The sequence below is a fragment of the Melozone crissalis genome, unplaced genomic scaffold (assembly GCF_028551555.1).
Source record: "Melozone crissalis strain CALT ecotype California unplaced genomic scaffold, PUWL_Pcris_2 ptg000023l_1, whole genome shotgun sequence".
NCBI classification, from domain to species: Eukaryota; Metazoa; Chordata; class Aves; order Passeriformes; family Passerellidae; genus Melozone; species Melozone crissalis.
This window is the reverse complement of record NW_026535801.1, coordinates 7,618,295-7,634,943: the sequence shown is the minus strand read 5'-3', so window position 1 is coordinate 7,634,943 and position 16,649 is coordinate 7,618,295. Positions and strand designations below refer to the sequence as shown.

Here is a 16,649-nt window from a genome sequence, read left to right as displayed (position 1 = left end):
AACACAAAGCGCCTTCCTGAGCATGGAGGAAGTGAGAGTGAACTCCACAGGCAAGATGGGGAGATCACCTACACAGGCAATGGAGAAATCAGGCTCCCTCCAGAGAAAAACTCATACCAGTACCTTCAATTGGGCATTTTCACAGCATACCAACAACTTGCCAACATGAACACACTCAGAGCATTTAACATCCCTCCAACAGTGGCCGCAGAGTTGCTGAAAAGATGGGTAAAACCACAGCATGACAACTGCAGAGTACAATGGTGCTGAAACCATTGCCCGGTAAGCCCAGGACATAGATTAACTGTTGTCAGGATTGTGGAAATGTCACAGCTGTGCTCTAAAAGCCTCCCTCAGTTACAGCTGAATGATGATGAAAGGTACATTACAGCCTATTAATAAAAATGTACCACACAGCTATGGAAAATTTTAGAGTCTCCCTCAGAAATACTAAATTGTTTTATACAACCCTTTCTTTATTCTTCTTTTTACAACCTTTCCTGAAGCAGTGCCATCTAACCTGGTATGGTGCATGAAGGTATGTCTACATTACCACTGAGAAAGCCTCACACTCCCACATCCAGTATTTAAATTTATTTATATCCACATATTTTATAAATAATTATATTTTCCCAGGGTAAACACATTACAACAAAGGCCTACTACAGTTTACAGACTTCCTGATGGAAACTCTAAGCTTGCAAATAAAGGAAAGGGAATGTTGTCAGGCTGGGAAATGGGTTATGGTGTTTAGGGAACATGAGTCCAGTACCACCTCCTCCTCCTCCTCCTCAAAACACATTGTCCTTTCTAACACCAGTGGTTACTCTGTGATTTTGAGTACAGACCTAAAGAATCTGGCATATCCACCCCAAACAATGCTCCTCTTTGTTAACATGTCTTTCTACATTGCAAGAAACTCTTTAACAGGCAATTATGAAAAACACTGGCCACCAAAAGCCTCCTATGGAGCTTGTACTGCCTAATGCTCTTGAGCAGAGGAATTTTTAAATTCATTTTTATGCTGTATGAGCAGCCATATAATTTTTAACAAACACCACCAAACCACAGCGTGACCAAACAGGCAGGAGAACTCTCAGCTTTAAAGTGCATATTAATAACTAACATAACAGTTGTCAAAGTAAGTAATTGGAGTTTTATAGTACTGTGTACTCTAAAAGTAGTCCAAATAATATTTACATGATAGACTATAATAAAGAAATGGTTCTGAAGGGGACATAATAAGTAATGAAGAAAATAAAATAAAGTTTGTAGCTCTTCTATTGTTATAGAGTACAAGGGGGGGTTCAAAATGGATCTTTATGATTCCTCATGTGAACTCTCACTGACTTTGAAAGAATGTCCTCATTTTTAGTAGGTAACTGAAAAAAAGGAAATAATTTTCAATGACTTCACCAAACAAGCATTTTAGTTGCTAATGTGAAATATGCTATATTATACCTGAATTTTTAGGAGGTACCACCTAAACATATTATCAAGCAAGCTTACAAAAAGAAGCATGAAAGAGATGGTATAATGTGCAGTAAACTAATATATTTAAATGCTAAACAAATCAGTGGAATACATTAAAAAATGTATTTTCCGCTCAAATAGTGATCAATTGCCTTGACTCCCAAATCCACTACCCTTGCATTAAATCCTGTAAGTCACAAACACCCCAGCCTTGGATGTGGTCACATACCCAGCAGCTTCTCCTCTCTCTGCTGCTGAGCTAAGCCCCAAAGACAACAACTCAGGTTTATTTGCTCCGGGACCCGATGCCAAGTCTCTGCAGCCACAGCTCCCTGTTATCACTTCACACTGCTTTTAACCACACCTGGATTATTTCCTAAGCCCAGTTTTCAGGGTGCCACCCCATCACTGGGGTTATTTTCACATGTTTGTTGGGTTGACTTTGCTTTTTCTCTCTGCTCTGCTAATATAAGTTCTCCTGCCTCAGTTCTCTGCTTATTTTCATGCTTGCAGAGCCTTACCAGTAATACCCTGATGAATTCCATTAAGCTGTTTACCTTTCTGCTGGGCCATTGCTAGGGTTGTTCAGAGATCCCTGCAAGGTGGCACTGACCAGAGCTGCTGCTGAAGTCACAAAACCTTCTCCCATTTTGTTTTTTTTCAATCCAATCCTTTTTTGCATACGCACCTAACAAACTGTTTGGCTTCACAGGCAGCTGGGCAAATCTCCTTTTCTCTAGTGGCATTAAGGGTTTAATCCAGGTACTTTTGTTACATTACTGTCCCACAGCCACCTACATGACTGCAATTCCTGACATTTGCTCCCCAAAGACTACTGCCCACTTAAAACTAATTCCATGAACAATGCTAATGAAAAGACAAAAAATGCACTATCAAAGTCCCCCATCATGCTAAAGTAATTTTTAAAAGCATGGAAGACTGAAAAGACTCAGAAAAGTTAAAGTTCCATGTCAGTCCTGCTGCCCAGCATAATTAATGGACAGCCAAAAGGCAATTCTGGATCACATTTCTTAGAGCTCCACCACTAACCCACCAACAGGAAACTCCTCATACAGCCACTGCTTTCCTTTACACACTGGAAATCTACTCCAGAGGATGGAAACAATCTCTGCTAGGTGTTTCTGGATTTTCATGCTCATCAAAACAGGCTTAGCAGTCCAAGAAACATGGCCCTGAATCATAGTTCAACCCCACATAATTAATTTGCTATCCCACATCCTTCCCTCAACTGAGGACAGAATACCAATTAATAAGTGGAAAAGGCATCAGCTGGGGAGGCTGTGGGAGGAAAAAAAAAATCCATAACATGAAAATCCTGCCTCTTAAACCAGAAACTGTGTATCTGTGGCTAAAAGTTGAAAGAAAGATTCCAGTATTCCCTTAGGAGAAATGAATAATATATATGGATTTCTTTTCTAAAGGGTATACTGTGTTTTCATATTTAGAAACACCTAACACCCACTTCCACACACCAAAGCTGACACTGAGTTCAAAGTTAGTATTCCAAGATGGACAAGAATGCTCAGCAGCAGGGCTCACACCATTCCATCCACCCCAAAAGATCAGGACACCTGCAATTCCCACAGTGCCCTGAGATCAGATATTAAAGCCTGATTACTGATTTGGATGAGTACAGGGTTGGTCTTACACTCTTGACTGCAGCAGAAAGGGGAGAGGAAATGGAGCTGTGGTCCATGGAGTAAAGCTGACAAACACCACCTGCTTCTCCATCCTTGGCACTGACCCACCTGGTCTGAGATGTAAAGAAACTGAGCTTTGAAGCCAAGCTCTTAGAAGGCTCCAAGTTCCTGTATCAGCTTTTTCCTGCTTGGAGTTTTTATCTGAATATCCAAACAGGATTCATCACAACCTTGAGTGTTTGCTAAGCAGTTCCTTCTCACAAATCCTTGTTTTACCAAGGCATTTTTTTCTCCTGATGGATGCTTCCCACACTGCATTCCTCACCCCTTCCATCAATGGGGGTTCAGCTAACTTTGAAGCTGCCCTTTCAGAGATCTGATGGATTCTACTAATCCTGTAGTGATAATCGTAACATTTAAAATACACAAGATAAACAACCAGGCTGGGAAGCAAATTTGTGCATGTTTCACCAGCCTCTCTCTGCTGTGCGAAGTTCCACAGCCACAAGGTCCAGAGTACCTGGTGTTCACCCCAGGGGTGGCAAGGATTCATCTGATGTTATTCTCACCAAGACTGCTTTGCTTTATGCTCTTTTTCAAGAACAAGGCACCCTCCCCCCTCTCAATCGGAGGGTGTTTGAATACTGATAAATGGCCCTATTTATGTGCAGATTGGGAGGTTTTATCAGAAGTAAACACAAATTTTAACTCACAGCTGATCTCACAGTTACACAATTACTACCAATCCCACATTTAATCCAGAGATGGGCAAACTGTCAACTAGCCACATCTTTTCAATATGGAAAATCACCTGAGGGTTGCAGTCTGTGTCTGGGTGCAGTCAGCAGTTAAACACCACTAAAAAACAGACACAGCTTTCACTTTGGCCAAGGCTCATGGGGACAAATATGCACCTGTTGACAAAACTGTTTTTTTCTTACCCACACTGGTTCTTGTATCAATGCCTGTAAAGGTATGTTCTACTCACACCTCTTTAAGAATATAGGGGTCCCCATTTCACTCAGCAAAGTAAATGAGGATAAAGAAAGAAATATTAAGTAGAGCTTTAAAAATTATTACAGCCTAACACTCTACACATTAATATGTATTGATTCAAAATCTGCGGCATTTTTATTACCACACACAGTGCACAATGGATTTCTTTAAAAATGGTTTTAAATCTGAATGGCATAATTTAGAACTACCTCTCTGTTACATTTTCACTCTAAATTACTAAGAACTCTCAATATTATCTCTCTGTTAATACATCTGACTAGGAATAACTACTGAAATCTCTGGGATTACAGTATCAATATCAAGGCTTTTTATGGACTTCTCCTGCTCTAAAACTGAAAAGTCCCAATAATTCTCTTGCACCTCTGCCATTTATGGACTGAGATTTTTCTTTTCTGCCTCAACTTCAAAAAGGAATGCTATTGTTAAGAGCTTGCACAGTGACTCAGTTTTGAGGCCTGTGCTTTTAATAAACAGATTAGCATTCTTTTTAAAATATGCCAAGTCAGGCCCCATGTAATGTAGATTGATTTATCTGTGACACAAAGCCAGTTACATCCACTAGATTGAACTCATAGGTGAAGCCAGTTCAGCAAGTAAAAGAGCAATCTGCTTTATAAAGTTGTCATATTTCCCATTTTCTTTGCAAACAAGAATATTTTGCATTAAATAAAGGAAACTAGAGCTGTAATGACCACGGATGCTGATGGACTGTTCTGAAATCAAAACTATCAGCATTAGCTCCAGGAGTTTCTCTCTGCATAAAGAATTCCTGTTAGAAGCAATCAACTCAGCCTGCTGCTCTGCAACCAGTGGCAGTCAGTGGCTCATCATGCCTGTGCACAGGAAATTATTCATCCAGAAAACACACTTTTCTCCAATAGAAACATGGCCTGCTTTGTGGCACTGTTTGTGGTTCATTCACTGTCACATCCAGGAGCAGCAGGGAGCAGCACAACCCATGGCAAGGCCTGTTAAATTGCTGGAGAAACACATGAAATCTGAACCCACATCAAATCTGTGGGTACCAAAACATCCAGTGGGAGCTGGGTCACATGGACAATCCACACTGCAGCTCTGTCTTAGGTTGGAAGATGTGCCTGGAGCTGTGTATTCCATTCCCATCTGTCAGAGGTGGGGCAGTTCTCTTCTGTTCATTGGGCAGTTTTCTTTATCTCTTCCACAGCCAATCCTTCCTGCAGGAGATCTCTTCTGTCCATGGCCACTGAGTGCCCCTGCATGGCTGATAAAATTCCGACATCACAGGGGGAGATGCTCTGCCCAGGGGAGGAGCCAAGCATTCCTACCTGGATACAATCTGACACTTGGAACAGCACAGCAGCCTCTGCCCACTGCATTGCCAGAGGAGCAGCTTTCTGCTGCCCTGCATTCCCAGAGGAGCAGCTTTCTCCTCCCCTGCATTCCCAGAGGAGCAGCTTTCTCCTCCCCTGCATTCCCAGAGGGAGCCCAGGCCCATCTCCAGCACCCCTGGAGCTTCAGAGGAAAACTCCCCCCTTGTGCAGGATCCCTGCTCCAGCAGAACCACAGCTGGCACTGCAGGAGGGCTGAGCCACCATGGGATGGGGCTGTGCCACCACCCTGACACACAGGGGGGCAGCTCCTGCTCTGACTCTGGCAGTGTTGGTTTTTTTGTACTACTGCATTTGTATTTTTAATTTCCCTATTAAAGAACTGTTATTCCTACTCCCATATCTTTGCCCGAGAGCCCCTTTCAAAATTACAATAATTCAGAGGGAAAGGGTTTATATTCTCTATTTCAAGGGAGGCTCCTGCCTTCCTTAGCAGACACCTGTCTTTTCAAACCAAGACAAGCTCAAAACTGGAACATTCTACTCTGCAATAGGTTTTTATAAATACAAAGAATAAAGATCATGAAGGAATGTTCAGGAGTATTTTAAATAACTATCAGGAGAAAAACTGTTTTAATATTGTTCTCTTCCTTTTGTTATTTTTTTTAAATACTTCTTTAATTCCACTAGTGGAAAGTGCTTGTAATTCACTTAAGTTCAGTTAAGTGTCTGCTGAAATTGAGCTATTCAACAGAAGAAATATCCAAACCCACACGTGACTGTGCCTGTAGACTGCACAGGTGGACTGTCTACCTCTAAGGGGCTGCAAGAAGGTTACTCTACCTCATGTCCTTCATTTTGACTTTATTTTCCAAATCAACATCTTTCTTCAGAAAATGCATTTATCTTTCTTTTTATAAGTGCCTGATTTTTTGGAATGCCAGTCTTTCCTGGAAGTACTCATTCAGAAGATATAAGGAGCACAGAGCAGATATTTTGTTTAAGTAGTTGAGAACACTGGACTCCTTCCTGTTCCAGCTTTGAGTCATTTGGGACAGCAAGCATTTGCTTTCTCAAGCTCCAGGAGTATTTCACAGTAGAGAGCCTACAAAGGCTGTACTTGGGGGCCAAGTATGACATTCTGAACCAGATTACTTTCTCTGAATTCCTTATGACTTTATGATTCTCCTTTATGAAAAATAATTCTATACATTGAAAAGAGCCCCAATCTCTGCCCAAGCACCTCTTCAAGGGGAACAAACTCCTGCAGAGAAGGGAACAGTCAGACTAAGGTTCAGCACTGGACATTGGCAGAAGAAAGAGGGGAAATTGAAAACTCAAAACTGAAAGAGGGGAAATTGAGATAATATATATGGAATAATTTTTTTCCCTGTGAGAGAGGTGAGGCCCTGGCACAGGGTACCCAGAGAAGCTGTGGCTGCCCCTGGATCACTGAAGGTGTCCAAGGCCAGGCTGGATGGGGCTTGGAGCAGTGGGAGGGACAGTGGAAGGTGTCCCTGCCCATGGCAGGGGTGGAACAAGATGAGCTTTGAGGTCCCTTCCAACCCAAACCATTCTCTGATTCTATCATAACAAAATGGGACATGATAAACAGGTGAGAACAGAACTACCACACTGCCTTCCCATCTTTAAGTTTCTTGTCATATCCAATAATTTCTTTCATAATAAGAGCTCATGTGGCTTTCAGCTGAGGTTTTTTAACCAGTGGTGGCATTAAAGCATGTTCTGGACCTATGTTTGAGATGAGAGTGCATGGAGGATTTGTAGCAGGATGTGTTTGAAAATATGCATCCTTATATTTCATGTATTATGTACATTCATGCACACCCACAGATAAAAATCTTTCCTTCAAAGCCTAAATCAAAACAGTCACACTTCACTCTGCACTGGCATGTTTATATAAATAGAGCATTTGCGATATTTATTAGAACACTAGCAATGGCCTTGATGCTGTTAGCTTCAACACAGATTTCAGCTACTCATCACTTGAGTTCTAAATATGCAGGATTTATCTTTGTGGAGCATAGCAGGAAAGAAATGCAGCCAGTGCTCATAAATATGGAGGAAAATTGAAGGCAGATAAAGAGCAGAGTATAAGGAATTTCTTTGAGTATGCCTGATGCTGCTTTTGGATTTATCACTATTATTTTACTGGAATAGCATACTGTCTAAACATCTTACACAAATTACATCAATCATTAGAAAACCCCATTTGCTTACTGGGAAAAAAGCTTATATAAAACTGATATGCTGTTCCTGACACAGATTTATATAGGATCACCTGCTATATGATACTATGGCCAAAAGGGTTTCTCTATTAACATAGAGAAACCAAAAAGTTCTTTTATGTTAATAACTTTTCAGTCATTCTTATGTTACCAACTGAAGCAGAGAGAAACACTGGAGTATCTTGCAACTCCTCTAAACTCTAGCCATCATCCCACTGCCAGCATTTCCCCAAAGGCCATTCTAAGAAGAAAAGTTGAGCACAGAAGCTCCAAACTCACCCACTGTCCCTGCTCTCCTCCATATCCACAGCCAGCCAAAGGAATCCCATCCACTCCAGGGGCTGTAAAGGAGCCAAGGGAAACCTTGGCCCCTTTGTGACCATCATCTCAGCTCTGCTGACCATGGGGCTGTTTGTGCACACAGCAGCCTCCCACACCTCCAGTCACAGATGGGACTGGGTTAGGCAAGCAGCTCATGGTGAGGGTACTGCTAAGAGCAACCCCAACTCTTCAACTGCTCTTCTATTAGGATTGCTTTGTAGTAAAGTATAGCTCACATTGAGGAAAATGATAATTTTAGTAAAACAGCTCTTCCTTCTCCCAAATTTCTGTATGATAGAACATTCCAGAATTTACTGCTTTATCTGTGCAGCTTTTAAATGTTAAAGAAACTTGTCTTCTGACAGCTGCTAAAATTCCAGAGCAGAACAGGCCAAGCATCTGGGGAAATGGTGATCCAGCTTAAAAATCTCTTTTTCCTCTTCCAGTCACAACCCCCTTCCTTTCCCCATTCCACCAAATCCCCAAACCTAAGTACCAATACTCTGGCAGGTAGTGGATCCTGCTGAGATTTTGTGCCTTTTAGGTCTCACAGAGTCTGAAGCTCATTAGAAATCAAGAAAATAATAATAATTAAAAAAAACAATAAGGAGAGAGAAGGCTTCAATACCTTTTCCCCCCCTGCCTTTGTCATGAGGGAGAGAGGGACTGCTTCTCATTCCACTTCAAAAGTAAATATATTTGAAGTATTCAAGTAATCAGCAGCACAAAAAGGCTGATGAAATCTTAAGAGAGTATATCCAACCATACTGATACAGCTGCAAGTTTTGACTTGCTTTCTTAGCGATACCTTTCTTCTCAATGGAAGTTTCCTAGAAACTGTTCCCCTATTTTAAAAATCCATTGATTGAAGGTGACTCAAACATCCCCAAGTTTGGAATATGCAGCCCTGATCCATTGGTTGATCCAGGAACTGGAAGTAGAGAGAACTCACCCAGAGCTGAAGTGAGACAGCACTGAACTTCACCAAGTTATTCACATGCAGAGGACATCCCTGCCACGAGGGAGGGAAAAGCACATCTATGGGAGATGGGACACTTTTAAAGCAAGGATATTATCTCTTCAATCTGTTCTTTGCCTATTAGCCCTGCTGTGATTGAGACTATGCATATTAACAACTAGTGGTCCAATTTAATGCAGGAATACTTTTTACCTTTTCATTTTTTCCCTTCATCAGTCCATTAGGGGCAGGAAAGATGTGATTTACTTCTGAAATTTGCACATCTTTTTTTAAGGAAGGCTATTCACTCAAGAAGAGCAATGCCCATGGACACAGAAACCTCTGGCATGAACTGAAAATATCCCCATGGCTGATTCCAGCCTGCTGGGACCTTGGAGGAGATGGGTTTAGCCACTGTCATGCTGCTGAATTACATATGTAATTCTGGAATTACACATCTTCGCTCCAGTCTACCACATCACTGCAGTTCCTTTGCTTCTAACCAACCAGCCTACAGGATCTGCATACCCTGGTCCATGTTCCCAGCATTATTTTCTGATCAATTTGCAGATGAACGTACTTTAACACCAAAAACAGGGATTGCAGTGTCTTGCCTCCTCTTCAGCATGACCTACATTGACATCAGGCCTACAGATTCTAACCTTGCAGGATTAACTTGAGCAAAAAAATGGCAACTAATAAAACTACATCTTCCATCCTTTTGCTTCCTTCTAGTTTTCTGCTGTCACCCCTTCTTTTCAGCCATGTTAGGGTGCTTTACAGCTTCTGTGCCTTCTAAGACATATCTGTACTACCTAATTTCAGTGACACATCTAAACATAATTTGATTTACAAGTTGAGAACTCTGAGTTAAAATGGAACAGTTAACACAATAAGAACATGTATTAAAAATCCAGGTGAGCATTTTAAGAGGTGCCCAACACTGGTGTATTGCTTTGAAATCCTGTGTTTCCAAAGGACATGCTATGTCACAGGAGAGTACTGGGAGTCCAAGACAAATTGTATGAGGAAAAAGTTCACACTTTTCATTAAAAAGGCTGACTGCATTTCAGACAGTTTTCCTTTAGGCATTACTAGAAAAAATTTGTATCATTGACAAATCAGGGATTACATCATGACTGGACCATGTTTAACCAAAGCTTGGCCCTTGTTCTGAGGATGAGCTTGTATTTGTTCTCAGATTTCTACATAAATGCCACAGCTCTCTAGTAAGAGAAACGACCAGCTCTGCTGACAAATGTACACAACAGGCAAATACAGAGTTACCTCCTCACAGCCCTCTGCCAAAGAAAAGCTCAATCACAACTAGCCAGCACCTGCTCTTCACATTATCTCATAATCTTTCCTTGCCTGTTTTATCATTTGTTCAATCTCAGATAACTACAGAAATGATTTTCAACATTATCTTCTATTGATGAAACAGCCAATATGTCTGCAAAAGATCTTGTTCACCAGCAAGTGAAAATGGTGTCATTAAAAATTTACATCAGATTGGAAAAAAAAAAGGCATGAAGCTTTTTGACAAAAGTACAGATAAGATCTGAATGAGTTTCTCATCTCTCCTAGCAAAGGACAGTCTGAAAACTCAGAATTTTACCTGACCTAACTACTAATGAGCAAGCATGTGTGAACAGAACAGAGATCTTGTGTAAAATCATGTGGAACTCTGTGCTCCACCTACAGCTGACAGGAGCCAAAGCCCAGGAATCAGCAGCTGGATTTGCTTGTCTCTGTCCAACTCAGTACTCTGACTCAAAATTTAAAGGACATTGTAGCTTAGATCATGAGCTGATCACAGCTGGGAATTATTGTCACAGACATTGAAGTGTCCCGTCCCATGGCAGGAGGATCCACACCATCCTCTGCCCCCAAGCTCAGCACAAACTGATCTTGCTTGCAGGAAAAAATTTCCAGTCTTGATTTCACAAGTCTAGTGCTGAAGAAGAGAACATCACCACAGAAAATTATTTCAGGGATTAATAACCTTCATTAGAAATGCACTGGAATTTTGCTGCTCTGAATGTCTTTCAGATTTCACCCATTTTACACCTGACAGACAGCCAACTCTCCTTTTCAGTCCGCTGGATTTAGTGCCATCCTTAACCAAACTTTGTCTTCTTACCTGGGTACTTCTAGAGGATAATCTGGCTCTAAACCAGAAAACCTTCACTTTCAGCCAAAATAAGCTTTAGCTGTTCGAGTTCCTAAACTTCATTTCAAGACACAAAGTCCTATTTCCAATGGCTCTTCCCTAAAGTCTCTCTAACACATTATCCTGGGAAAACAGTCAGTCTCTATGAAGGTACAGGGTCCACATTCTTGAGTTCAACTCTCTCCACTACCACTGTAACCAGGGAGAAAAGAGGCAAAATATCTCTACAGCAAGGAGATGCAAAGGAAGCTGAGGTAACAAAGAGAGGGCAGGCATAGGGAATGAATTTAGTATTAGCCCCCATTTCCCATTAGAAATTGAATTTAGTTTTTTGAAACTACTACCCAAAGGTACAGATAATTTACATGACATTTTCCCAGCCTGGTACTTTACTTTATAGCATGGAAAAAAATTATAGTAAGAATAAGTAATTTGGTCTGATGGCTTGATTTCCTAATGCTCTTTTCCTGAATGATTGCTGGTATTTGTGGTGATGCTTCCACCTTTGGTAAATGCTGCGGTGCAACTTCCCACACACAGCACCAAAGTCAGGACTTTGTTAATTCCTTGAAACCTACAGCTTGTTTAATTACTTTAACTCATTTACTGTTTGCTACACACCAGTGAAGTATCAAATTCAACACTGGTATTTCCATTCCTACAAAGGACTGGAAAATGGTATTTCCATTCCTGGAAAAGGACTGACAGACAACTATAGTATCATCATTACCAAGTTAGCTGCTAGTTTTGATCCAATGCTGGAAAAGCCATTGCAATTTAACTGAGAAGTAAACATACATTTTGGAGTGTAAAACAAACAAAAAAGGTAATGTCAATGTGCAAATTCTCATCTGCATTACATATTCTATGCTCCATCATTCCAGAAAACTCATGTTATACAGGCAATGAAAAGCAAAATGCTCCAAAGAACCCCAGCTAAGAGCTTTCTGCTTCATGCAGGAATTGCAGCTCCTTCACACCTGAGTAAGGCCACAAGGAATATGCCAAATTGCAGAGAATTAAGTCTGGGCTCTCAACTCTAATACATTTGTCATGTTAATTTTTCTAATTAAGAAAGAGTAACCAATCCTACATTGCACAGGTAGATTGGAAGTAAGACCACAAGATTTAGTTCTGATTTAGTATGTATTAAATATTAATGAATTATAACAGAACCATTCACTAAGGTTTAAACAACGCTACATCTTCCAGATTTCTAAAGCTCTACAAATGTATATTTAATAATAGATAATTAATTTATAGCAACATTAAATCTAGATTAAATCCTTATTTCCAGCCATGAGAGAAACCCATTGGAGAGTGGTGAGATATATATACTGTTGCTTTATAATAAGGTCACTTCTCCACGGCAAAATTTTATTTCTGCATTGTGTATTATTTGTGTAGTCAAATCAATACAAACCCACAACACAAGGGTGATGAGAACCCAAAGCAATCATCTCTGCAATGGCACTGTGTGTTGTTTTCCATTCTAACAAACCATTTATTAATTTGCATTTCCTATTGCTTCTTCTTTTCCAGCACTGACCTATCACATTTGGCCTTCATCACTCACCATTTTTCTGCTCATAGTTTCAGTAAAGACCATTTAGTCAATTTTCCAAACAAATAATTTTCTTATCAAAAACCAGCACAGCTGCTGGGAAACTTGGTCAATGAGTATCAACAGCACCAAAATCCTGCAAGAGTTTATTGCCCACCTTCTACTCCTTGTACAACAAACTCCTAGGAACATCAGATTTCTCACCTTGCTCTATCCTACGCTCTCTCAACACTATCCTCAAACCACTGGAGCCACAGAACAGATTTTAAACAGCATTGTGTGAGAATTGCTTCCAGCTCTTGCACTCTCCCAACCTTACCAGGGTATGCTGCTGTAGAGTTTATTTCTCTCTACAGCAGCATACCCTACTAAGTCCTTCCATACCATGAGTCCATGCCAGCCAACCCTGCTGAGTAAAGCAGATGAAGCCCTCACTGATCACAGACAAATCTTTCTGAAGGTGGTTCAGAACAGAAGCTTTAACACATTGAGCCATTTATTAACTGTGGTCAGACCTCAAACTGAAAGAGGGGAAATTTAGGTCAGATATGAGGAAGAAATTCTTCCCCGTGAGTGTGCTGAGGCCCTGGCACAGGTCACCCAGAGAAGCTGTGGCTGCCCCATGCCTAGAAGAGCCCAAGGCCAGGTTGGATGGGGCTTGGAGCAACCTCAGGTTGTTGAAGGGTCACAGCCTGTGGCAGGGAGGGTTGGAAGTGGATGAGCTTTAAAGTCCTTTCCAACCCAAACCATTCTAGGATTCCATCTGTAGAACAGGAAAGAATAAATATCCTTTCCAGCCCAAACCATTCTAGGATTCTATCTGTACGACAGGAAAGAAGGAATACCCACCCACACCCTCTCACAATAAGGCCAATCTTAAAATATGGAAGTGTTAAAAAAACTGGAGGAGCTCACAAGATCACTGCAGTGACTTTCATTCATGTCCCAGGGGTACCCCAAAGGTACTCCTCCTAAAGCTCCAGGCAGGGAAATGCTATGGCGAGAATTAAAATACCCTCAGCAAAGGTCTGGCTTCAGAACCAGTTCAGAAGAGGCAAGGTCACCCACAGAACTGGGATTTCCCTATGAGTCTCTTTCATGAGCCTGAAAGGAGGTTGTGGCCAGGTGAGGGTCAGTCTCTTCTCCCAGGCAACCAGCAATGGGACAGGAGGACACAGGGGAGGTTTAGGTTGGGCACTGGAAGTTCTTCACAGAAAGGGTGAAGGGGCTGCCCAGGGAGGTAGTGGAGTCACTGTCCCTGGAAGAGTTTAAAAAAATATTTTAAAAAGAGCTGTGGTTTAGTTGATAAGGTGGTGTTAGGTCATAGGTTGGACTTGATGATCTCAAAGGTCTTTTCCAACCTAGCTCAGTCTGCGATTCCGTGAATTTGTCCTGTTGATGACATCTATGATCTATGCAACCCACAGAGGATCTGAAACTGTTTTTTCTAGTCTGGATTTTTAAAAAATAAACCTGTTTCTTCAACTGCTCTGTTCTGATACAGCTTCAGAGAGCTCCATTTTAAGGGTCTCTCAAGAGCAGCATCTTTTACCAACCAAGTACCATAGATTAGCTGGTACTCACAGATCTTATTTTCCCTCTTATTTTATACAGAGATCCTCTTCCCCTCCAGAATAATATAATTATTCTATAAAAGCAGAGAGCATATGGAGTGCTTTCCTCCAAGCAATGGAACTGAGCACCGTGAAAACCATGAACATAAGCATTTTATTAGAGGTGGTTTCCCTTCCCCACCAACTACTGAGAGCTGCTGTGAAATTCTGCTGAAGTCATACTTTGACAGGGTACAAAACAGCTATGAAAGGATTTGCCTGCATTACACAGGGTTTACTGTTAATTAGCTCTTGTACACATAAGCAGTAGATAAAACCAGCTCTTTTTTTTGTTGTTGTTGCTGAGGAAGTGATGATTTGTTGAGAGGACATCCTTTTTGAATACAAAACTAGCAAGAGCATTGTAATTAGAGTTAACATCTATACAACATTCTATTGAAGCACTTGACAATAGTGGGCCTGGCTAATTAGTTTCTGTTAGTTAAAAGGGAAATGTAAATGAAATTTTCTCGGGGCGTAAACAGAGACAGCAGCTTACTCAGACCAGGAACATCAGTGCTGCTGCTGCTGGTTCTTTCCTATCACACTTGTAGATGTACAATCTCACATCCTCCAGAAAACAGAAACTTCACTCCTCCTTTGATGATCTCTCCTACTATTAAGGTGAATGAAGCCTAGCAAGGATAAACCAATTAAATTTCATACTTTAGGGAAAAGCTTTGTCCACAGTCTCACTTAAGTCACTGCACTTAGCTAAATTTTTCAGGTGAACCTGAAAGGAACCAGCCTTTCCTGACTCTCTAGAGTATTTTCTTAATGAACAGCAGAGCATCATTTTTACAGTTTTTGAATCCTTTTAAACAACAGCTATCCCCATATTGGGAGCAGACATAATCATCTTTTTGCTGATTGTTCCAGAATATGCTGTAATGTTATACTGTGTGCTACTCCAACCTCAGAAAACACTGAAGTAACTGCCAGAGAGTAGCAAATGGAGGAGTGGCATTGTAATGAGAGGCAGGAAAGGAGGATGGACAACTCCTTTGGGCATCCTGGGAAACTCCAGCCTTCTTCTGCTTGCCATCTTTGTTTTGGCAATTTCTAGGAAAGACTGGTATGGAAGGTGGAACCAAAACCAAAGCCCTACAGGAATAATCCATACAGGAAGCTGTACGAGGAGATATTATTTTGGACAGAACTCTACTGAACCTAAAGGTTAAAAAAAACCCAAAACCAAACTATGCAGAAAGAAATGCATTGCCAAAAGTAAGGTTGTTTTCCCACAAACTTGAAGGGACTGTAGATAAGCAGAAAAACTGAAGTTTCACCATTCATTTGGAAAACAAGCCATGTGATGCACATCTGATTCATCTTGATTAAACATGACAGAAAGAATTCCTTTGCTATTCTACCACACTCTTACAAAAGCCTTCAAGTCAATGAATCATGGCACAAACAATTTGCAAACTAAAAAACTGGAAAGGAAAGCAACACTGCTATGAAAATGGAAATAGGAGAAGATGAGGAATTTCTTGTTTGGGTTAAAGCCCTGCTCTCACTTTCAGCAGAAAAATCTGTCCCCTTCTACTCACTGATAATTCACATCAATGGAAAAAACTCAAGTCAATAGGTAAGGGTCAGACTGATTATTAATTAATTTAAGATTTATAAGTCTCAGGAGGGTGCACAGCTGTTAAAGAGACATGAAAAAGGTTCTATCTGAAGTTAAACACATCCATTTTGGATTTACAGCCCTACTGTAACAAAAAGTGTCACTTTGCCAGTGCAGATTTGCCCATTTTTAGTCCAAATAGAATGAACAATTTTCACAATAAAAAAAAAAAGCACAATTTCACAAATCTATTATAGAGGTATGAAGTTTCCTTCTTTGCCTTGAAAGTGAAAGAATACATACTGACATTTAAACACAGTGCAGTAGTTTTCCTAGAATAAATTCAGCAAGGCTGAAACAAACAAAAAAAATATCTATCAGATCCAAAGGAAACAAGAAACATTTGAGACTGAAGGGAGCAGGAGTAAAACCACTGAACAGAGTAAAACAATTCCTCTCATTTCTGTAGTTTGATAAGGCCTGTAAACTCAAGGAAATAATAACGCATTTTTGATATTTGTGTTTTGAGTAAAGTTGATGAAATTGGGACCTTTAAAACTGGGACAGCTTTGTTTGGATGAGTCCATCTGAAAATGAGGCCCCACAAAAATATCTCAAAATGGATATCCCAAATCAGAAAGATTAAAACAAAACATTAAAATATTGAAAAATTCATCTTCTGCTGCTTATTAATTGGTTAATGAATTAAGTCAGAACTGATACTGATTTAATAAACAAAT

General features: G+C 40.6%; 1 protein-coding gene across 1 annotated transcript in view; it reads right to left on the bottom strand.

Annotated features, from left to right (window-relative positions):
• The window catches only part of ERBB4 (erb-b2 receptor tyrosine kinase 4), a 465,169-nt gene that overhangs the window by 116,627 nt on the left and 331,893 nt on the right, over positions 1 to 16,649 (bottom strand). The window lies entirely within an intron of this gene.